The sequence below is a fragment of the Dama dama genome, chromosome X (genome assembly GCF_033118175.1).
Source record: "Dama dama isolate Ldn47 chromosome X, ASM3311817v1, whole genome shotgun sequence".
Lineage (NCBI taxonomy): Eukaryota > Metazoa > Chordata > Mammalia > Artiodactyla > Cervidae > Dama > Dama dama.
In genome coordinates, this window is record NC_083714.1 from 146,799,911 (window position 1) to 146,824,626 (window position 24,716).

Here is a 24,716-nt window from a genome sequence, read left to right on the forward strand (position 1 = left end):
GCTGAACTGAACCCACACTGCCTGCAACAGCTCCAGAGAAATTCCTAGATATATTTTTACTATTATTATTTTTTAATTAAATTTTTCTTCTTTTTTTAAGTCCTCTATTACTCCTCTATTACTCCTTAATTTTCATTTTTATAACCCACTATAACCTTGCAAAAAAAGGACCCTATTTTTAAAGCAATCTTCATATATATTTCTTAAATTTTTTGTTTTTGTTTTTTTAATATTGTATTTTTAAGAGTCTAACCTCTACTCTAAATTTTTAATCTTTGTTTTTCAGTATTTGATATCAATTTTGGACATTTAAGAATCTAAACTTCAGTACCCATTTTTACTCAGGAGTGTGATTACTGGTTTGATTACCCTCTCCCCCTTTTTGACTCTCTTTTTTCTCACCCAGATCACCTCTATTTCCTCCCTCCCCCTTCTCTTCTCAATCCAATTCTGTGAATCTCTGTGGGTGTTCTGGGCTGCAGAGAATACTTAGGGAACAGAGTACTGCCTAGATTTGTCTCTTTCCTGTTGAGTCCCCCTTTGTTGGGAGACACCGGGGTGCACCCAAACAATGACAAGGTCATGGGATGAGAGAGGAACCTGCAAGGCAGCTCTTCCTCACATAGGGCTGCCCCGGGGGCCCAATATGTCCCCTCAGGAGCCACCAGGACAAGAAAGGAACCTGCAAGGCAGCTCTTCCCCTCGAGGTTGTCCCGGGGGCCCGGTATGTCACTTTCTTCCTTCTGTCTTACTGTTGTTGGGCTTTTTACTAATTTTTGGAAATATAATATATAGTAATAAGGCCTCCCTGGAAAAGTCCAAGCCTTTTTGGAAATGCTTATGATTGCTCTGGCTCAGGACATGACCATAAACATCAAGTCAAAAAAGAAAAGGCCACAGGTATAGTTTGGCTGCTTGCTTAAAAGATTATAATATTCTAGAATAGAAAAGAGTAGAGGCATTTAGATTTAGAAGTAGATATACTGCTTTAGTTTACTTGCTCCTTGGTTGAAAGGGTTTTCATTATTGCTATTTCCTTGCTGTTATTTGTCTGTTGTTTCTCTTTCTTTAAACAACTTGGGATACTATGGGTATTTTTGTAGAGTTAGGAAATGGGGTACATATGATTTCAATAGATTTATATTAACCAGCTTCACTGTCATTATCTCACTATTAATAGAGGTGTTTTTCTGCTTTAGAGGTGTTTTTGCTGTTTAATAGTTAATCATTGTAAATCGAGATTTTGTGGTTTCAGATAAAGAAAAATATCAGGGTTTTCTCATGGTACTATTCTCAGAAATGTCAAATATATTACTGTGACCCTTCTCATGTATTGTTTTATTACCCAAAGAATTCATACTATATCTGGAATCTATGGAACATTGTTTTTGTTAGAATGAGAATGTTAGGCCATTGAAGCAAGGAGACTATGTACGGGACATTTAAGAAAAAACCTTGTAATCGGGAATGTTCTAGATGAATTCACAGGGGGGAAATATGGGGAAAAAATATTGACGGAAGCACAAACCAATATCCAATGTAATATGTGGTGACTTAGGGGGAGGTAACATTCATTCTATAAAAACTGAGCTATCCTAAAAAATAAAAAAAAAAAGCTACCTCTTCTATGCAACCGTTTCTGTGTGTGTCTGTCTTCTTCCTCACCAACACCACTCATCCCTTGGGTATTCCTGGTCCTGCTGGGGCTGGACATCAGCACCCCTTTTTCTCCTCCTGCTCACCTCTATCTCCTTCCTCCCTCTCCTCTTCTTCATGTAGCTCTGTGAACCACTCTGGGTGTCCCTCACTGTGGAGAATCTTTTCACCACTAACCTAGAAGTTTTATTATCGGTGCTGTATGAATGGAGAAGTTTTGAGGCTACTGGAAGACTAAGACTGAAATCCAGTGGCAGGAGGCTTAAGGCTAAAAGCTGAGAACACTGGAGAACTCCTGACTACAGGGAACGCTAATTAATAAAAGATCGTCCAAAAGCCTCCATACCTACACTGAAACCAACCACCACTCAAGAGCCAATAAGTTCCAGAGCAAGACATACCACACAAATTCTCCAGCAACACAGCAACGTAGCCCTGAGCATCAATATACAGGCTGCCCATAATTACACCAAACCCATAAACCCATCTCAAAACTCACTACTGGACACTCCATTGCATTCCATAGAGAAGAAATCCAGCTCCATGCACCAGAACACCAACGCAAGCTGCCCTAACCAGGAAACCTTGACAAGCCAATCGTCCAACCCCACCCACTGGGAGAAACCTCCACAATAAAAAGGAACCACAGACTACCAGAATACAGAAAGGTCACCCCAAACACAGCAATCTAAATAAGACGAAAAGGCAGAGAAATACACAGCAGGTAAAGGAACATGAAAAATGCCCACCAAGCCAAACAAAACAGGAGAGATAGGGAATCTACCTGAAAAAGAATTTAGAATAATGATAATAAAAATGATCCAAAATCTTGAAAACAAAATGGAGTTACAGATAAATAGCCTGGAGACAAGGATTGAGAAGATGCAAGAAATATTTAACAAGGACCTAGAAAAAATAAAAAAGAGTCAATTAAAAATGAATGATGCAATAAATGAGATTAAAAACACTCTGGAGGGAACCAACAGTAGAATAAATGACGCAGAAGGTAGGATAAGTGAGGTAGAAGATAAAATGGTGGAAATAAATGAAGCAGAGAGGAAAAAAGAAAAAAGAACAAACAGAAATGAGGACAACCTCAGGGACCTCTGGGACAATGTGAAACACCCCAACATTCGAATCATGAGTCCAAGAAGAAGAAGACAAAAAGAAAGGTCATGAGAAAATACTCGAGGAGATAATAGCTGAAAACTTCCCCAAAATGGGGAAGGAAATAGTCACACAAGTCTAAGAAACCCAGAGAGTCCCAAACAGGATAAACCCAAGGTGAAACACCCCAAGACACATATTAATCAAATTAACAAAGATCAAACACAAAGAACAAATATTAAAAGCAGCAAGGGAGAAACAACAAATAACACACAAAGGGATTCCCATAAGGATAACAGCTGACCTTTCGTTAGAAACTCTTCAGGACAGATGGGAATGGCAGGACATACTTAAAGTAATGAAAGAGAATAACCTACAACCCAGATTACTGTACCCAGCAAGGATCTCATTCAGATATGAAGGAGAATTCAAAAGCTTTACAGACAAGCCAAAGCTGAGAGAATTCAGCACCACCAAACCAGCTCTTCAACAAATGCTAAACGACCTTCTCTAGACAGGAAACAGAGAAAGGTTGTATAAATGTGAACCCAAAACAACAAAGTAAATGGCAATGGGACCATACTTATCAATAATTACCTTAAATGTAAATGGGTTGAATGCCCCAACCAAAAGACAAAGACTGGCTGAATGGATACAAAAGCAAGACCCCTATATATGCTGTCTACAAGAGACCCACTTCAAAACAAGGGACACATACAGACTGAAAGTGAAAGGCTGGAAAAAAATATTTCACGCAAACGGAGACCAAAAGAAAGCGGGAGTCACAATACTCATATCAGATAAAATAACTTTAAGATAAAGGCTGTGAAAAGAGACAAAGAAGGACACTACATAATGATCAAAGGAACAATCAAAGAAGAAGATATAACAATTATAAATACATATGCACCAAACATAAGAGCACCACAATATGTAAGGCAAATGCTAACAAGTATGAAAGGGGAAATTAACAATAACACATTAATAGTGGGAGAATCTAATACCCCACTCAAACGTGTGGGTAGATCAACTAAACAGAAAATTAACAAGGAAACACAAACTTTAAATGACACAATGGATCAGCTAGGCCTAATTGATACCTATAGGACATTTCACCCCAAAACAATCAATTTCACCTTTTTCTCAAGTGCACACAGAACCTTCTCCAGAATAGATCACACCCTGGGCCATAAATCTAGCCTTGGTAAATTTTTTTAAAAAATGAAATCATTCCAGTCATCTTTTCTGACCACAATGCTGTAAGATTAGATCTCAATTATAGGAAAAAAAAAACTATTAAAAAGTCCAACACATGGAGGCTAAATAACACGCTTCTGAATAACCAACATATCATAGAAGAAATCAAAAAAGAAATCAAAATATACACAGAAATGAATGAAAATGAAACCATAACAACCCAAAACCTATGGGACATGGTAAAAGCAGTGCTAAGGGGAAGGCTCATAGCAATACAGGCTTACCTCAGGAAACAAGAAAAAAGTCAAATAAATAACCTAACTCTACAACTAAAGCAACTAGAGAAGGAAGAAATGAAGAACTCCAGGGTTAGTAGAAGGCAAGAAATCTTAAAAAATAGGGCAGAAATAAATGCAAAAGAAACAAAAGAGACCATAGTAAAAATCAACAAAGCTACAAACTGTTTTTTTGAAAATAGAAATAAAATTGACAAACTGTTAGCCAGACTCATCAAGAAGCAAAAGGAGAATAACAAAATCAACAAAATTAGAAATGAAAATGGAGAGATCACAGCAGACAACACTGAAATACAAAGGATCATAAGAGACTACTACCAGCAGCGACATGCCAATAAAAATGGACAACTTGGAAGAAATGGACAAATTCTTCGAAAAGTATAACTCTCCAAAACTGAATCAGGAAGAAATAGATGATCTTAAGAGACCCATCACAAGCAGGGAAATTGAAACTGTAATCAGAAATCTTCCAGCAAACAAAAGGCCAGGAGCAGATGATTTAACAGCTGAATGCTACCTAAAATTTAGAGAAGAGCAAACACCTATCTTACACAAACTCTTCCAGAAAATTGCAGAAGGTAAACTTCCAAATTCATTCTATGAGGCCATCATCACCATATTACCAAAACCTGACAGAGATGCCACACACACACACACACACACACACACACACAGAAAAAAAAAAAAAACTACAGGCCAATATCACTGATGAACATAGATGCAAAAATCCTTCACAAAATTCTAGCAAACAGAATCCAACATCTTTAAAAGATCATACATCATGACCAAGTGGGCTTTATCCCAGGAATGCAAGGATTCTTTAACATCTGCAACTCAATCAATGTAATACTCCACATTAACAAACTGAAAGATAAAAGCCATATGATTGTCTCAATAGAGCAGAAAAAGCTTTTGACAAAATTCATCATTCATTTATGATAAAAAAACTCTCTAGAAAGAAGGAATAGAAGGAACATACCTCAACATATTAAAGGCTATATATGACAAACCCACAGCAAACATTATCCTCAATGGTGAATAATTGATAGCATTTCCCCTAAAGTCAGGAACAAGGCAAGGGTGCCCACTCTCACCACTACTATTCAACATAGTTTTGGAAGTGTTGGCCACAGCAGTCAGAGCAGAAAAAGAAATAAAAGAAATCCAGAAGGGAAAAGAAGAAGTAAAACTCTCACTGTTTGCAGATGACATGATCCTCTACATAGAAAACCCTAAAGACTCTACCAGAAAATTACTAGAGCTAATCAATGAATATAGTCAAGTTGTAGGATATAAAATTAGCATGCAGAAACCCCTTGCATTTCTATACACTAACAAGGAGAAAACAGAAAGGGAAATTAAGGAAACAATACCATTCACCATTGCAACAAAAATAATAAAATACTTAGCAGTATATCTACCTAAAGAAACAAAAGAATTATATATAGAAAACTATAAAATACTAATAAAAGAAATCAAAGAGGACACAAATAGATGGAAAATATACCGTGTTCATGGATTGGAAGAATCAATATTGTGAAAATGACTATGCTACCCAAAGTAATCTATAGATTCAATGTAATCCCTATCAAGCTACCAACAGTATTTTTCAGAGAATTAGAACAAATAATTTCACAATTTGTATGGAAATACAAAAAAAACTCAAATAACGAAAGCAAACTTGAGAAAGAAGAATGGAACTGGAAGAATCAACCTGCCTGACTTCGGGCTCTACTACAAAGCCACAGTCATCAAGACAGTATGGCACTGGCACAAAGACAGAAATGTAGATCAATGGATCAAAATAAAAAGCCCAGAGATAAATCCACATACCTATGGACAACTTATCTTTGACAAAGGAGGCAAGACTATGCAATGGAAAAAAGACAATCTCTTTAACAAGTGGTGCTGGGAAAACTGGTCAACCACTTGTAAAAGAATGAAACTAGAATACTTTCTAACACCATACACAAAAATAAACTCAAAATGGATTAAAGATCTAAATGTAAGACCAGAAACTACAAAACTCCTAGAGGAGAATATGGGCAAAACACTCTCGGACATAAATCACAGCAAGTTCCTCTATGACCCACCTCCCAGAATACTGGAAATAAAAGCAAAAATAAACAAATGGGACCTAATGAAACTTAAAAGCTTTTACACAACAAAGGAAGGTGAAAAGCAAGGTGAAAAGACAGCTTTCAAAATGGGAGAAAATAATAGCAAATGAAGCAACAGACAAAGGATTAATCTCAAAAATATACAAGCAACACCTGCAGCTCAATTCCAGAAAAATAAATGACCCAATCAAAAAATGGGCCAAAGAACTAAACAGACATTTCTCCAAAGAAGACATCCAGATAGCTAGCAACACATGAAAAGATGCTTAACATCACTCATTATCAGAGAAATGCAAATCCAAACCACAATGAGGTACCATTACACGCCAGTCAGAATGGCTGCTATCCAAAACTCTACAAGCAATAAATGCTGGAGAGGGTGTGGAGAAAAGGGAACCCTCTTACACTGTTGGTGGGAATGCAAACTTGTACAGCCACTATGGAGAACAGTGTGGAGATTCCTTAAAAAAAACTGGAAATAGAACTGCCATATGACCCAGCAATCCCACTGCTGGGACTACACACCGAGGAAAGCAGAACTGAAAGAGACATGTGTACCCCAATGTTCATCACAGCACTGTTTATAATAGCCAGGACATGAAAGCAACCTAGATGTCCATCAGCAGACGAATGGATAAGAAAACGGTGGTACATATACACAAACTCAGCCATTAAAAAGAATTCATTTGAATCAGTTCTAATGAGGTGGATGAAACTGGAGCCCATTATACAGAGTGAAGTAAGCCAGAAAGAAAAACACCAATACAGTATACTAACACATATATATGGAATTTAGAAAGATGGTAACAATAACCCTATATGCACGACAGCAAAAGAGACACAGATGTATAGAACAGACTTTTGGACTCTATGGGAGAAGGCGAGGGTGGGATGTTCTGAGAGAACAGCATCGAAACATGTATATTATCAAGTGTGAAACAGATCACCAGTCCAGGTTGGATGCATGAGACAAGTGCTCAGGGCTGGTGCATTGGGATGACCCAGAGGGATGGGATGGGGAAGGAGTTGGGAGGGGGGTTCAGGATGGGGAACACATGCAAATCCATGCCTGATTCATGTCAATGTATGGCAAAAACCACTACAATATTGTAAAGTAATTAGCCTCCAACTAATAAAAATAATTGGGAAAAAAGAAATCTGAATATACATAAAGAAATAAAGACACTGGGGAAAAAAAGGAAACCAAAATTGAAAGGGACACATGTATCCCATTGTTCACTGCAGCACTATTTACAATAGCTAGAACATGGAAGCAACCTAGATATCCATAAACAGATAAATGGATAGAGAAGTTGTGGTATATATAAACAATGGAATTTACTCAGCCATAAAAAGGAACACATTTGAATCCATTCTAACGAGGTGGGTGTACCTAGAACCTATTATACAGAGTGAAGGGAGTCAGAAAGAGAAAGATAAATACCGTATTCTAACACATATATACAGAATCCAGAAAAGTGGTACTGAAGAATTTATTTACAGGGCAACAATGGAGAAACATACATAGAAAATTGATTTATGGACATGGGGAGAAGGGAGGAGAGGTATGGAAAGAGTAACACGGAAACTTATACTACCATATGTAAAATAGATAGCCAAAAGGAATTTGCTGTATGTCTCAGGAAACTCAAACAGGGGCTCTGTATCAACCTAGAGGGGTGGGATGGGGAGGGAGGTGGGAGGGAGTTTCAAAATGGAAGGGATATATGTATACCTATGTCTGATTCATGTTGAGGTTTGACAGAAAAGAGCCAAATTCTGTAAAGCAAATATCCTGCAATAAAAAAAAAAAAAGATTAATTAAAAAATAACCCTGAATAGCTACTCAGTATTCTAAATAATTGAAGCTGCCTTGCTTGAAATCAATTACATTGTTGGTGGTGAAAAATAATTCATCCTTTCTTGTATCTGGACACTGTGGACAACTTCCTGGAACAGGCCTTATTACTTGAAAATCACACACCTTTGGGTCACATTACATATCTCTGAGCTCAGACTAAGAATGATGCTGATTTTGCCTTAACAAATGTATCAACATTTGATGTTCTTCCTCCTTTCTGTCTTAATTATAGATAATTCTCAGGAATCAAAGTGCCAATATTTATAGAACACCAATCCTGTGCTCAGCACTGTGTGAGCCACAGTTGCGGATGGTAGCCTTTATTCCCTCCAGGAACACAGAAAGTAGTTGGGAGAGTTAAAATAATCACATTTGAAAAGAGAGAAAACTATTCAATAGTCACTAAGCCCTACTGTGTTCTGTTGTTGGGATGGGAAGATAAGTGGGGGTACACGCCCTCCGGGGATCAGCCTACAGTGCAGGAGATGTGGCAGCCATGGGTTCAATCCCTGGGTCAGGAAGATCTTCTAGAGAAGGAAATGGCAACCCACTCCAGTATATTTGCCTGAGAAATTCCATGGACAGAGGAGCCTGATGGGCTATAGTCCATGGGGTCGCAAAAGAGCTGGACAAAATTTAGAAACTAAATAACAACAACATGCCCTCCATAGCAGAGGCGTTTTCTTATTGGGGGATAGGGGGAGAGCTTCTAAGACTTGTAGAACTTCAAAGGAAGAGGAGACTAATGAAACTAGGCACAACTAAGGAAGACATTGTGGCTAAGGGATGTTTTGAAGGATGAGAAGAAATCAGACAGGCAAGCAGTGGGGAAAAAAGATCATGAAGTAGGAATGACCAGCTTTGCATGATGCCCAGAGCCGGGGGCAGTACACAAGCTGGACACCCATATCCACTAGCCCTGGAAAGGTCCTGAAATGCTCATAGTAAGAGGAAAAAGCAAAGCACATTGAGCAATGGAGAATGAGAGCATGCTGGGCTGTGTGGAACAGGCTAGGTTGTGGAAGGCCTCTAAAGTCCAGCAGAGAAAAATGGAAGGTGTATGGTAATCCATAGGGAGCACAGTATGTTTCTTAGTTGGGGACGGACACGGTAGAAGCATGTTTGGGGATAATTAGCAGAGAAACAGGAGGCAGAGGTGCCTGGAATATGTAGAACTAAGATCAAGGAGGTGGACTTGGAGGTAACCACAGGGACCCCCCAGTTGAGGTGATGACACCTGAGGCTATTAAACAGTCTAAATGGTAGTAGAGAAGCAAAGTGGAGGTGAGCATCTGGAAGGAAAACCCGACCAGATGGGATCAGAAGATGAGAAAGGATTCGGGCAGGGATTAAACACTATGGTGGTAGAACCCTGGCTGACTCACATAAATCCTTTAAGCCAGCAATACTTCTTAGGATCAATGTGCTAATAGCAAAAGATTCACAAAAGATGTGACAGAGAAATAGCTTCTGTGACAAAACCTTTCCTCTTGGGGCAAAGACAGGTGATCCTGTCAGCAAACCAGCTGCAGAGGCTACATGCACGGTCAGGTGAGACATGGCTAATGCATTCATCCACAGATTTGTCCCAGGGCTCATCATTCCAGAACTGTGGGCCTGGCTGTAAACAGTTTCGGGGGTTAAGGGAGCCTAGAAGTTTGAAAGTTACTCAATTTAGAACATCCTTGACCTTGTTCTGAGTAGTCACTGAGAGGACCTCAACCTCTGACATGCTCAACAGCAGTCTGAAAGTAACAAGAAAGGGCTTAGGGTCAGTGGGCTTAGCAGAAACTTAACTGCACACCCAGGGCAGCTTGCACTGTTCCTCAGAAGTCTGTTTCTCTCATAGTCGCTTGGACCACTATTCAGAAGCAACTCCCCCAACTGCACCCCCATGGACCATGAAAACTTCACAGCAGGTATTAGAGCAGCCCCATAGGGAAACATGTGGCTCAGGCACAAGATAACTTATTAAAACCACTCCACCCTGATGCAAACACACCTACCCATCATGGAGATGTGATGCAAGAGTGCAGGCTAGGCAAAGCCAAGAAAGACACAGTGGGAGGAGAGGAGGGAGGTGAGATGCATGGAGAGAGTAACATAGAAATTTAAAAGACTTTATGTAAAATAGATAGCCAATGGGAATTTACTCAGGGAAGTCAAACAGGAGCTCTGCGACAAACTGAAGGGTGGGATGAGGAGGGAGATGGGAGGGAGGTCGGGAGGGAAGGCAAATGGGTGTACCTATGGCTGCTTCTTGTTGATGTATGACAGAAAACCACAAAATTCTATAAAGCAATTGTCCTTCAATTTAAACATTTTTTTAAAGCCAATAAGTACTGAAAATATTGGGCTTTGGTGTTTATAGAAGGAAAAAGTGCAGCATTGATGATTTGACACAAAGGCATTTCCACAGGCAGGACTTTAGAACACCCTTTCCTGCAAGGAGAGGCTCCAGGGTTCAACGGTCGATGAACCACTTACCACCACCTTGCCACAGAAAAAATGGGATGCAGTGTTGTCGTTTAGTTACTAAGTCGTGTTTGACTCTTTCATGATCCCATGGACTATAGCCCACCAGGTTCCTATATCCATGGAATTCTCCAGGCAAGAATATTGGAGTGGGTTTCTATTTCCTTTTCCAGGGATCTTCCTGACCTAGGGACTGAACCAGAGTCTCCTGCATTGGCAGGCAGATTCTTTACCGTTGAGCCAACAGGTAATCCCCAATGCAATGTATCATCTTGTTAAATTAGAAACTACAACAACATCTTGAAATATGGATGTTTCATATGAACACACAGGGAGCTAGAAGGCAGGTGGCCCTAGTTTTGGTTCCCCCAGAATCACACCCTAAAATAAGAATTCTAGAGCAAGTAGTTTCCTTGGGAGATGTGCTTTCCAGAGAAAGGATGGAGAGCTTCAATAGAGATAGGAAGGGAGCCAAGAAAAGTTGCATTTCAAGAAAGATTAAGAGAGCTTCATTCTACTGGAGAACTCTGCTAGCCTATGGAGAATTACCTGAGTTATCATGTTTGAGGCTGAGGGAGCTGGGGTATTTATACTCCAGTTCCTATGGGTCACAAAGCATCACGTCTCTGACATTTCCAGTCTGCCCTAAGCACTGACAAAGTAGGCTTCAGGCATGAGGGAAAAACCTCCAAGCCACTGACGAGCTGCTTGCACTTTAGTAACTGTCTGGTATGTGCTGTAGCCATGAGGCAGAGGGGACATGGGCAGGATCTGCCACACACGTCTTCCTCAGAAAACCTCCCAAATGTTAGGCCAAGAGACAGAGTTTTTAGGCAAACATGTTGTTTCTCCCAAAGTATATTTTTCTCTCATTTCCTTCAAGCAGATCCCCATTTCCCATTTTCTGGAGTTCCACCACTAGGAAGAGGCAAAGGTCCAAAAGAAGAATCAGGTATTAGTTTGCTAGGGCTGCCAGAACAAAGTGTCACAGACTGGGTAGCATGCACAATGGAAATTCATTTACTTTTTTTAAAAAAATAATTTTATTTGTTGATTTATTTTTTGCTTTGCTGGGCCATTGTCGCTGCACAGGCTTTTCTCTAGTTATGGCGAATGGTGGTTACTCTCTAGCTGTGGTGTGCAAGCTTCTCACTGTGGTGGCTTCTCTTGTTGCAGAGCACGGGTTCTAGGGCACACAGCCTGCAACAGTTTCGGCTCCCAGGTTCTAGAGCACAGACTCAACAGTTGTGGTGCATGGGGTAGTTGCTTTGTGGCATGTGGGGTCTTCTAAGATCAGGGATTGGATCTGTGTCTTCTGCATTATCAGGCAGGTTCTGTACTACTGAGCTACCAGAATAGCCCAAGAAATTAATTTTCTGACAGGACTGAAGGCTGAAAGTCCAAGATGAAGGTGTCAGCAGGTCAGGTTTCTCCTGAAGCCTCTCTCCTTGGCTTGTAGATGGTGGTCTCCATCCTGAATCTTCAGATGTCACCTTCCCTGTGCGTGCCCAACCCTGTGTTCCTTTATGTCTCCAAACTTACTCTTCTTATAAGAACCACAGTCAGAATGAATGAGGGCCCACTCATATGACCTCATTTAACCTTTCTTTTTTCGTTGTTGTTGTTGTTTGTTTTTTTAATGAATTTATTTATTTTAATTGGAGGCTAATTACTTTACAATACTGTAGTGGTTTTTGCCATACATTGACAAGAATCAGCAATGGGCATACATGCGTTCCCCATCCTGAACCCCCCTCCAAAGTCCCTATGTTCAAGCAGAAACACATTCTGAAGTGCTGGGGTTAGGGCCTTAACACATGAATTTGAAGGGGGAAACAAAATTCACCCCATGACAGAGTGTAAAAATCATAGTCATCAGTTAGATTTGTACAATTTCTGTCAAAAAGGAAAGTAGTGTTTTTACCAGTCTCAAGCAAACAGTTACAGGCAAAAAATGAATAGGTGGACTTTAACTGCTGTCTTAATTTGGAGGAGAATTTAAATGGTCTTAATTTGGTTGAGAACTGCACCCTGGGTGGTCTGACTCAGACCACTTACAGGTCTACCCTTGAGGGGTTTACTCAGACCTCACAGGGGTGCTCCTCCTGGCTGGCCAGTCCCCTTGCTACCTGAAGGAGGAAGTGAGGTGGTTCCCCAGGATGCAGATAGCACAGCTCGAGATTTCTGGTAATGACAAGGTAGGGGGATTAGGGCCTGTGGAATCCCCTCCTCACCTTGACTCCTGGCACTGCCTGGACCTTCTTTGTTCTCTGACCTCAGCACACAGTCCTCAGACCTCTGTCTTCACCTCCTGGTTCCTGGAGCTCCTGTGAGAGAAATGGAGGTGACACATCAAGGGTATCCTGTGGCACAGCCTTGGGCCTTCTGTGATGGTAAGAGGGGTGGACTCTGTGAGGTCCCCCTGTTGTGCAGTGGGAGGGCCTCTTGGGGCTCCCTTGTAGTGCTCAGCTTTCCCCTGACCAGCCTGATCCCTCACCTTTGGCAGCCTGCAGTGAAACTCGTCTGCCTACAATGCAGGAGACCAGGGTTTGATCCCTGGGTCGGGAAGATCCTCTGGAGAAGGAAATGGCAACCCACTCCAGTACTGTTGCCTGGAAAATCACATGGATGGAGGTGCCATGTAGGCTACAGTCCACGGGGTCGCAAACAGTCAGACATGACTGAGCAACTTCACTTCACTTCACTTCAGTGAAACTCAGATCAAGACCCGAGTCTGAACAGAAATGGTGGTGGGGCCCCACATGCAGCCGCACCTGCCCAGGGCCTCCTACGGGTCTTAAGCTGGTGAGATGCTCGGTCATCAACTCCTCCTAACATCCTGCCTGGCCTCCCAGCACGGACCACGGAGGTGGGAGTCTGCTCAGTCCTCCCTCGGGGTTAGGAAGTCCAGCTTCTGCCTTCTGCCCGAAAAACCTCACCTCCCGAGGTCCCTAAGTCAGCGATCAAAATACTGCTCGCCCTGCACACCCAGTTCTAGAGCTTCCAAGAGTCCCCACAAGGGCCAGGATCCCTGCCTCCCTGTTGGGGTCTAACCCCCTCAGTCCATCCTTGCATGGAGCCTGAACTCCAGGCAGGACCAGGGACTGTCCCATGCACCATTTTGAGACCTCGCCTCTTTCACGAGGTCCCCAGGCTCTCTGAGACCCTCATGTGAGGAAGGCAGACATGCCTAGAGTGCTCTTCTCACCCCAAGGTCTTCCAGATGACTACAGGGACAGGAATCTGTGGGGTTCCATCAGTCCTCAAGCAGGGTCCCCTCAGTCCTCCTTCAGGCACCTCACCTTGCCTCCGGGCAGGACCTGGGATTCTCGGCTCTCCCCAGCTGAAGCCCGGCTCCTTATACCAGGGCCCCGGTCTCTCCAAGACTCGGATGTCAGGAATTCAGCACATGCCTATTGCATGCATCCTACCCCCATGGTCACCCTGGACTGACAACAGAAACGGGCTTCTCTGAGGACTCCTCTGACTTGGGTCCAGGGTCCCCTCAGTCCTCCGTCAGGGTCCTTAACTTGAAACTTGGAGGAACTGGGCTTCTTCCCTCTGCTCACCTGAGGCCACACCCCCTATCATGGGTCCCCAGTTTCTCTGAGACCTGGATGTCAGGAAAGGTGGGCATTCCCGGGTTCGCCAGGGCTCAGGATGAGGTCCCTGAGGGAGGATATAAGGAACCCCACAGATCCCTGACCCTGCTGTCAGCCCTGGGCGACTCTTGTGGTGGGATGAGCACTTGGCAGCCTGTTTTGACTTCCACATCCATGTCTCAGAGACATTAGGCAAATGTGAGAAGGGGCAGGGCCTCAGATGGGCAGAGGGGAAGATCTTAGTTCTTTTGAGAGTCAAGGTGAAGACACTGAGGGGACCTTGGACCCAAGAGCAGAGTGGGCTCTGGGAAGACATAGGGCAGATGAACACATGCTGCATTTCCTGACATCCAGGTGTCAGAGAGACTGGGGACCTGGTATAGGGGGCTGACTTCCCATCTTCCTTGTCTCTGAGAGACTGGTGTACTGGTGTAAGGGCTGGGGCCTTAGTAGGGGACGGGAGAGAATCCAAAGTCCTACCCAGAGACAAGATGAGGTCCTTGAGGAAGACTGACAGGACCCTGAGGGAGGACTGATGGAACCCCACAGATCCCCACCCCTGTCAGCATCCCTGGGAGCCCCTGGGGTGAGAAGAGCACACTAGGCCTGTGCTGACTTCCTGACATCCGGGTCTGTGAGAGACTGGGGACCTGGTATGAAGAGCAAGGACTCAGGCGGGGAGAGGACAAGTGCCAGGGGAGTCAGCTCTTCCCATCAGGTGACCAAAGTATTGGAGCTTCAGCTTTAGCATTAGTCCTTTCAATGGATATTCAGGGTTGATTTTCTCTAGGATTGACTGGCTTGGTCTCCTTGCTGTCCAAGGGACTTTCAAGAGTCTTCTGCAGCACCACAGTAGTATTATAGTATTATTTTATACACATTAGTGTGTATCTGTTAATCCCAAACTCCTAATTTATCCCTTCCCCTGCTTTTCCCCTTTGGTAACCATAAGCTGTTCTCTGAGTCTGTTTCTGCTTTGTAAATAATTTCATTTGTATCATCCTTTTTTCCACATATAAGTGATATCACAGATTATTTGTCTTTCTCTTTCTGACTTACTTCACTTAATACGATAATCTTTAGGTCCATCCATGTTGCCACAGATGGTATTACTTCGTTATTTTTCATGTCTGAGAAGTATTCCTCTGTGTGTGTGTGTATGTGTGTGTGTGTGTGTGTGTGTGTGTGTGTGTGTGTGTGTGTGTGTGTGTACCACATCTTCTTTATCCAGTCATCTGTTGATGGACATTTAGGATGTTTCCATATCTTGCCTGTTGTAGATAGTGTTGCAATGAATATTGGGGTGCATGTATCTTTTCATATTAGAGTTTTGCCTTTTCCAGGTATATAGTCAGGAGTGGGATTGCTAGATCATATGGTAGTTCTGTTTGTTGTTGCTTAATGATCCTCCATACTGTTCTTCATATTGACTGTTCCGATTTATGTTTCCACCAACAGTGTACAAGTGTTCCCTTTTCTCTGCACACTCTCCAGCATTTATTCTTCATAGGTTTTATTGATGATGGCCTTTCTGACCAGTATAAGGTGATACTTCATTGGAGTTTTGATTTGAATTTGTCTAATAATTAAGAATGTTGAGCATCTTTTCAAGTGCCTCTTGGCCATCTGTGTCCTCTTTGGATAAAGGGTCTTCTTTGGAGAACGGCTTTTGTGACAGGGTCACACAGGCTGGGTGGCTCAACCTGTGAACTGTGTTGGTTCAGGAGGCTAGGAGCCAAGGTTGAGGTGTCAGCTGACTTTGGCTCTCATGAGGGCTGTGGGGAGAGTCTGTCCCATCTCTACCACCTCACTTCCAGGTCATTGCTGGCCATGGTGGGTGCGTCTGGGCTTGGAGAGCTCTGCCTTCCTCTTCACCTGGAGTTCTCCTGTGTGCCTGCCTGTCTGTCTGTAAATGTGTCCTTCATATGGGGCCAGGCATCCTGTAAGAAGAGGGTCCATCAAAATGGGCTCAGGTGACCTCCATCCGCTCTGTGAAGACCTTTCCTTTGTCTGTAGTGTCACACTGAGTTACTTGCAATTGAGATTCCAGCACCTGACTCTGAGGGGCATGATGTGTCTCCTCATACCCTACAAAGGCTTTGAGGGAGGAAGACACTGGAATGTTACAAGTATGGAAGGATGACCTTCATGGCTACTGGTGGTGAATCCAGAGGTGAGGAGAGCAGGCCACCAGGGTAGGAACCAGAACTCACGGGACCTCATGGACCTATGATAACTGTGGCTCTGCTGTGTTCAGTGAAGGAAAGGCCTGGGAGGCCCTGGGCTGGGTTCCTCTGGGACCTTGTCCTCGTCCTCACAGCCATGTGGAAACAGAGGCTCCCTCGGAGGTGCTGAGACCATGCTGAGGTTCAGGCCTGTGGCTCTGCTTCTCTGACTCCAACCCCCTCCAGTAAACAGGGACTCCTCTCCAGGTAAAAGAAAAGAAGGGAGATTGGAGGTGTGGTCAGGCCCCCTGCAGTCATGGGCTATCTTTCTATCTCTCAGCATCTCCCCAGCCATGGAATGAGGTGATAGTAACCTAGCAGATTATTTGAGGTTTGAATTCTGTGACCCCTGTGTGGTGCTGTCCCAGGCCCTGGTGATGACACAGAGTGTGCCCGTCCCAGTAGTCCCTGAACTCCTTTGTTCTTTCTCGAGTTTCTGGGTGAGAGCTGTGGCATCAGCTGGCAGTGGAGGCCAGGGTGTGTGAAGGGTTTGGAGGAAGGTGGCTCCCAAAGGCATGGGGAAGACACCTGGCAGGGCCGTCTGAGGTCCAGGGCAGCCCCAGGGCCAAGGCCAGATTGGTTAGCATGGAACTGCCCTCAGTAGCCCTGGGCTGAGATGGGGGATCTGCAGAGCATGGGCAGGGATGGGGCCGGGAGCCGAGGGGTGGGGTGGTGGCCTGGGTGGGGGAAGTCAAGCCCAGGACAGTGCCTGTCTGTGCTGGGAGAGGACCAGAGCCCAGCCTCTGGGCTGTGAAGCCAGGGACTTGCCCTCCCTCCTCAATGCTCCCAGTGTTTTGGGGCCCTCTGTCTTGGAACTCACCACGTGCCTCTCTCCTGCTATCTCGTCCTCCTTCCTGACCTCCCCACCATCTCCATGTGATGGATGTGTCCTCTGGGTCACCATCCACCTGTCAGCAGACCATGTGGAGACAGATGGAAGGAGTCAGCCCTCTCTGACCACCATCCCCCATTTTGTGTCAGCAGGCTTGAAGGAAGCTCAGGTTCATAGGGCTGAGGTCCAGCCCAGGGCTGTGAGCTTGGAGACTGCTGTATCAAGCTCCAGACCTTTGTGGTTCTGTATATCTGCAGCAACAAGAGGCCCTGGGAGCCCTGGGAGCCCTGGGAGCCCTGGGAGCCCTGGGAGCCCTGGGAGATGAAGTTTAGCTGTCTGTCCTTCTGACAGCATTTTGCAGGTTTCGTCTTAAAGAGTGTCAAGACCCTGGAGATACAATGGTGGCCCATGCTATGTAGACCCAGCACTGTACCCTGGCTGTCCACATGGTGCACCGGGGACTGGGAGTACGTGGCCTGGTGGGAGCTGCTGAAGAAGAGGTTGGGGGTGAGCCCCGCCCAGATCCAGGCCTTGCTGTGGGATGGGGACAAGTTTGGCTGCACAGTGATTGTGGGCAAGTGATGCCCTGCCCTGCACTGCCTGGCTGTGGTGCTGCCCTGGATCTCAGCCAGGTTGTGATCATTTGTTTTCTGTTGAACAAGTTGGTGGGGTGTAGAGGGGACTGAGAGTTCTTCAGAGGGACAGAGAGGGTGCCTGGGCTGGGAGACGGTGGCTGGGTTCCCTGACCACCACTCTGGGCCTCAGTCCTCATTTGTGCTCTGAGGCAGAGGCACATCCAGGTCTGTACGTGGCACTTGCCTCTGTGTGTGTGTGTGTGTCCCCACATGTGTGTGTGTGTCCCCACGTGTGTGTGTGTGTGTCCCCATGTGTGTGTGTGTCCCCACGTGTGTGTGTGTCCCCACGTGTGTGTGTGTGTCCCCACGTGTGTGTGTCCCCACATGTGTGTGTGTGTCCCCACGTGTGTGTGTGTGTGTCCCCATGTGTGTGTGTGTCCCCACGTGTGTGTGTGTGTCCCCATGTGTGTGTGTGTCCCCACGTGTGTGTGTGTGTCCCCACGTGTGTGTGTGTGTCCCCACGTGTGTGTGTCCCCACGTGTGTGTGTGTGTCCCCACGTGTGTGTGTATGTGTGTCCCCACGTGTGTGTGTATGTGTGTCCCCACGTGTGTGTGCCCAACAGAGACCATGAGAGGCAGCACAGCACCCAGCCTGGGAACCCAGGCAGTTCCACCCCCACTGCCTGCGGCCGGACCTGAGCAAGTCCCCTGACTCCCCAGCGGTGAGGCCCCACAGCAACCCCTGTCTGCTGGCAAAACGTTTGGGGACCTGATGTTCACAGGCTCCCCACCGGGGCCCTCCTGCTCTGTCCCTGCGGCCTTCAGTGGGCAGACTGAGAGCTCCCCATGGCCTGGTGGGTTCCTGGAGCACCAGGCCTCTCCGTTTCATTTTGCTCCCTCCCTCGCTTGGTCTTGCCCTGAATTCCCTTTGCCAAGGTGAGCCAGTCTGAATTGCTCAGCCAGAGGACCCAATTCACCTCGCGTCCCCTCCATGATACGGTCTTCGTCTCTAGGAGGCACGGCTTTGAATGACCCTGTTCTCTTTCTGTCTCCTGTCTTTGCACACAGGTCTTGTGGACACTGGGGACACTTTTCTATGCCCAGAAAACCTAGGTCCCGACGAGGTGGAAGAGCTGGAGATTCAAGCCCTGCTACCCGACCTGCGACAGAAGTAAATGACTGTGCTCGCCAAATCCCGCTGGCTGTTGCAGGCCTTGCCAGGGAGGGGTGGGAGGGACATCTTCCAGGTGGACATCCCCTAGCACCGGAACCCCTTTGGGCAGGAGTCCTGTCCAGACTGGGCTCTCAAAAGGGAGGTGACTGAGAGATCAGCACATGGTGACACCCTGAGTTCCCACCCCACCCTGGACATGCGCATCTGGTTGTGTTTGAATCAGTCATGCCCTGTGGTGCCCACTTGGTGTGGGGCCCGGGGCAGGGACTCCCCTCATGTGGTGCTGCTCTGGACTCAGTGAGAGTTTCTGGGCCTTTGACCTTTACAGAATGCTAGCATTGCCACTAACTTTGGCTCTGCTGGATCTGGGTGGTTGAGAGAAACGTGTTGTTAGGAAATTGGTTAGTGTTTTCCCCTCTCTGTTCTGGTCCAAACAGTGCCCAGGGAGTAATGGGGGAAGGCTGGGGGCAGGCTGAGCATAAGCAGACAGCGAGGCCTCGGGCTGGTAGAGAGGCCCGCAGGCCCAGAAACAGGCCGCAGTGTGTCCTTGCAGGTGACCCTTGCCCTGCTGTAAACTGTCTTGTGAGCCAAGACAAGGCCTGCATGTTGGACACGCTGCCTGTACGCATCACATCCAAACACAGGCTCGTCAATACAGCTGTGAGGGCAGAGCAAGAAGGACTGGTTTTCACCTTGTGGGAACCTTGTACTTATCTTTGGGTTTGGGGTCATGCGTTTGCAAGGCTCTTGGCGGGTGGGGTGAGTGACCCTATTATCTGCTGAGCATCTTAGGGAGGGCCATGGATCGAGAGTTGGAGATGCTCAGCTGATGATCAGAAACTTGTGGTATCATCGGGGGATCCTTGAGGAGCACCTTCCACTTCAGGATGCATGACTCATGGAAAGTGACACCCCCACTGTCAGGAACCAAGGTCCAAGCCCAGGCCCATCCTGTGCTGGCCTCTACACTCAACTCAGCAACCACACTCTTGGCTGAGCATGTGAAATGTTGCTGCTTCAGAAAAAAGGGACCATGGGGACCAGACTGAAGCCTGCCTGGGGCATGGGCTTGCAGCCTCATTGGGCTCATCCTGTGCAGTGTGAATCACATTGAAAAATATAAAGAACACAGACTTGCAGTTCTTGTTTGATACTTTACTCCCACAGAGTTTCACTTTAATTTATTAGAACATAAATCAATTTTTTTATTACAAGAGAGTGATTTTGAGTGTCCCTAGGGTTCTGGAAGCTCAGGAATTTTGTTTGTGCTTGAGTTGCTCACGGAGGGCACCCTTGTAATCTGAGGACTCTCCCTGCTACTCCTCCGCCTCAGAGGCCTCATCTGGGGCCATGACTGAAAGGGCTGCCATCATGGTGGAGTAAAAGGTCTTGTACACAGCCATCACCAAATTGTAACTTGGGTACTCCGGGGGGCTGTCGGTCAGTTCCCCTGCTTCCTCCCTTCCAGCAGTAGCCAGGGGTACAGACGTGGCATTGCTGGACATGCCCTCGTCACTGGGGCCACCCTGTTCTCTGGGGAGATGGTTTCCCCTGGCCCACCTGGCTTGATTGCACACAGATCAAAGGCCAGAGAACAGAAATGAGTGCAGGCTGGGGGTTTCTGGGGTTCCATTCTGGTCGTTCTTGTCCGTCTCTTGGGTGAACTCATGATGGAATTGAGGAGAGCATCTGGTCTCCACCGCTCGCTTCTTTCTCTTTGGGGTGGTTGTTGCGCTGGTGGTGGGCTGAGGGTCACCTTTCCTCCAGATGTTCTGCAGGAGGAGAGGCTTGTCTCTCTGAAAGTTGAAGTTGCGATAGATCTGAAAGGAAATGAATTACTTTAGACAGCAAGGGCGAGAAGAGCCTTCCTCACCACCCTCCTCCCTACCACCATCCTGGCCATGCCTAAGTATGGAGACAAGGTCTCTTCATTCCTGGCAGGTTATGAGGCCCTAGCATGCTGCTCCCTAGAGCTCCCCTGGGGCCAGCCTCACTTAAGGTGTTACTGGTGGTCCCTGGCATCAAGTGGCCCTGCAGGGTCTGGAGTCACCCCTGTGGATCCTGTCTAAGGGGGGTGGTGGAACATGACAAACCCTGCTTCCTCCTCTTTCCTTAACTACCCTCTCATGATAACAATGTTCTTCTGGGAAATGAAACCTGTCCAGCACTCAGCTCATCTAGTCTAGTCTCCCCAGGAGGGCTTTCTACCTTACCATCAGCTTCTTCTTCTCTGCAGAGCACCTCGAAGGGCAGATTTTACTGAACCCATACAGGTTCTTTTCACGGATGAAGCTCTTGATGCTGTCTGTCTTGAAGATCTGGTCTGCGCCCCTGAGCTGGAGGACCGCCGTCTGGAAGAGATTTGCCTCAATGACCACAGTGTCTCCCTTGTTGCTGCAGTGCACAGAGGTGAAGGCCGCATCCTCCATGATCATCCAGAGCTTCCTGGGGAAGGACAGCCCAAGGATGGTGTTGTTATCTTCCTTGTTGACCATTTCTGGGTTGGGGCCCTGTGGGGTCAAGTATACTCGGGAGCCCGGGTCTGGGCTCTCAGGTTGGTCACCCTGCTTCTCCAAAGCCTCCCTTGAATCCACGTTTGGAACCGGGGAGTAATCATGGGGGTCCCCTGCTGTGGGCTCCCTGTCAGTTGATGGGGCCAGCAGGGCTGCCCATGCCTCCTGAGAACTCTGACTAGCCATGGAGTCAGTTTAGCTCAGGAGCATTCTCTACCCAAGCATTGAATGCTCAGGGCAGAAGGGCCTCAGACCAGGGTTGGGGTGCCCCAAAAAAGCTCTCTGGAGAGTCTAGAATCTGGGTCATGGGACAGGCAGCCAATTAAGTGGTCAGCTTCCTTAATTGTTTTATTATGTCACAGAGGTGATGTGGAGAGGCAGCCTTGGCCCAGTGTGGGGGAGGCAGTCTGGGGACAGAGATGGGATCCCCAGCTTGTCTCTTGTCTGAAAGCACAGAAGCGTAGGTTTCAGGTTGCCTACAAAGGCTCCCATCTGCTGCCAGTTGCCTTGTTTCAGGGGGCCAGGCCCTGGATGGGTTGTCAAATGTTCCCCTGTCTCCACTCCCCTCACTAGCAACATGCAGGCTTGTGGCTGGCTTCTGCTGAAGGGCTAGGCCCTGGCAAGTCCTAGGTCTGCTACCACCAAGAGAGATCCCAGGGGTCAGATGGGCCCCTGGTGACTGTCCCTCCCAGAAGATGGGGTCCATAGTGGGCTGATTAGCTCTGCCTGAGTTGATGCCCCCCTCCAATCCTTTTCCCCTTCTGCCTTTATTGTCTTCTGGCTGGTGCTGCTGGCTGGTTGGTCCCACTCAGTTGGCCCCAAAGTCAGATTCCTGTTGTCCTGCCCCCACCGCCCCCCAGGTCAAGCTCTCCCCACAGGAGGGCTGTGGTTGAGCACAGTGGAATGACCTCATATTCCACTTGATTGTTCCCAAGCACCTGAGACATAGATTCCCCAGGATGTCATGTGGGAGGGCAAAGCCAGGTGCTCCACTGAGTTTACAGCCTCCCACATTCTGCCCACCCCCAGGCATCATCGCCCTTCAGATCACACGCTGTTGCCTTTAGTTTCCAAGTTTTCCATAAACACCACTCTGGTGGCCCTAGGGCGTTCACTTTGGGAACACCTGCATGTGCTTTTCCCCTCCCCAGAGCCTCGGATTCAGACTCCTTGGAGGCTGCTTTGAAAGCCCTGTTTCCTTTTGTCAGTGGGGTGCTTGGGCTTCTGCTACCTGCAGTCCTGGCTGCTCACGTCCAACTTGAGTCTATTTGGATAACTAACCTTTGAAGTACTTGACTGGGAGCTCAAGGTACAGCCTGTTCTGTTGAAAACAAGCACTTCACTGGTCCTCTTCGAGGCCAGCTCTGATCTTCCCTGCCCCTGCCGCTGTTCCCACCACCACTATGGACCTGTTCTCAGTTACCCAGATGACAGGTCCATCAAATGATTTTGTTGGCTCATGGGTTAGGTGTTTTTCAAGGGCCCTGCTTTACACACACTCACTCCCAGGGACATGTCTGACTTGTTGAGCTATATGTGACCAAAGGAAGCCCCAGTCTACCTGTATTTGAAAAAGGATGAGAGGCTGGGTGTGGGCCACAGTTCTTGAAAAATCACTGTGTAGGGTACAGACTGGCACCTTGGAAAGGCCCGTATTCCAAGGCCCCAGGGCACTGTCTCCCACCTCTGCCAGTAGCAAGGTCATTTGCCCTGTGTGAGGGCCAGTCCCTGGTGTCTGAAAGGGGAGATCTAAGAGGGTGTGGAAGAAGCTCTCCCAGGGGCCTTTCTGCCTAAGGACTGGTGGCCTGGATGAGCTCCAGGTTTCAACTTGGGCTTCTCTGTGGCCTTTCTGCTTCTAAGCAGGTTGACAAGTCTTTGCATCTGGTCAGTTCATCTCACTGGGACATGACTCTGGAGGATGTAAGGGACATGACTCTGGAGGCTGTAAGGACTCTGGAGGCTGTAAGGACTCTGGAGGACAGCTCTGGCTGTCCCCAGACCAAAGGCCCTCCACCTGCTCCCCTCCCTTGCTGCGGCTGCAGAGACCTGGAGCCTTGGGGGTCCACCTGTGTTCCCTTCCCTTCTGTATCAGAGGAGACTCCTGTAGGGCCTTATCCCAGTGGGCGCTGGAACCATACAGTCAGGCTCTCCCTCCCTCCTTCTCGGTGAGAAGCTGGTTAGCCTGGCAGGTTCCAGTGGGCAGGAGGCCCCATGGCAGCAGCAGGGACAGGGTGCTGCCCTCACGCAGGAGGTGTTTGGACTGGACAAGGATGCCGGCCCCCAGCAGAGTCAGTTCTCAGCAAACCACAGAGCAGCCCCATGGTGCTTCTGATTCTCCTTGTCCCCTTCCTTCTGTGGGCCTGCTTTTTGTCACCTCAGAGGCATCGTGTAGCACTAAGAAGAGGAAGGCGTGAGAAGTTGGAAGGTCAGGCTGTGGCCTGGGGTGGGCGGGAAGGGCGGGGGCTCCAGAGAAATTGAGACCAGAGCTCTGAGCCCACCCTGGCCCTCACTAGCACACACGTGGTCTTGGGAAGATGCCCAACCCCGTGGCCTCAGGTCTCCATCTGTGATGCGAGCGGGTGTGAGGAGCCCTGTGTGTTGGGCTACAGGATGCATGTGAGTGATGAGACAGAGCTTGCAGGGCCTGGTGACTGTTGGCCCTGTGAAGGCGGGGCAGGAATTTCTCACACTGTTTCCCCCAGACACTCCTCCACTCTCCACTGGATTGGGTTGGCTACTTTGTGGTCCAGGGTGGGTTAGAGAATATGCACCTCAATAGGATGTGGGATTCCTAATTAGCCAAACAGGATGTTTCATAAATAAAACTAAGAAGCTTTTCTACTTAGACCATAGTGGACCATAGTGTTAATCACTTAGTCATGTCTGATTCTGCAACTTCATTGACTGTAGCTTGCCAGGCTCCTCTGGCCATGGAATTCTCCAGGCAAGAATAGTGGAGTGGATTGCCACGCCCTTCTCCAGGGGGATCTTCCTGACCCAGGGATTGAACCCAGGTCTCCAAAAATGCAAGCAGATTCTTCATTGTATGGGCTACCCAGAAAGGCCCATTTCCAGTTAGAGGA

At 46.9% G+C, this 24,716-nt stretch overlaps 2 pseudogenes; one reads left to right on the plus strand and one right to left on the minus strand.

Moving 5' to 3' along the window:
- Positions 1-17,692: 17,692 nt before the first annotated feature.
- On the plus strand, positions 17,693-19,208 carry LOC133052925 (EOLA-like protein; annotated as a pseudogene).
- A 1,162-nt stretch (positions 19,209-20,370) lies between these two features.
- LOC133052927 (heat shock transcription factor, X-linked member 3-like) lies at positions 20,371-21,819 on the minus strand (annotated as a pseudogene).
- Positions 21,820-24,716: the final 2,897 nt, after the last annotated feature.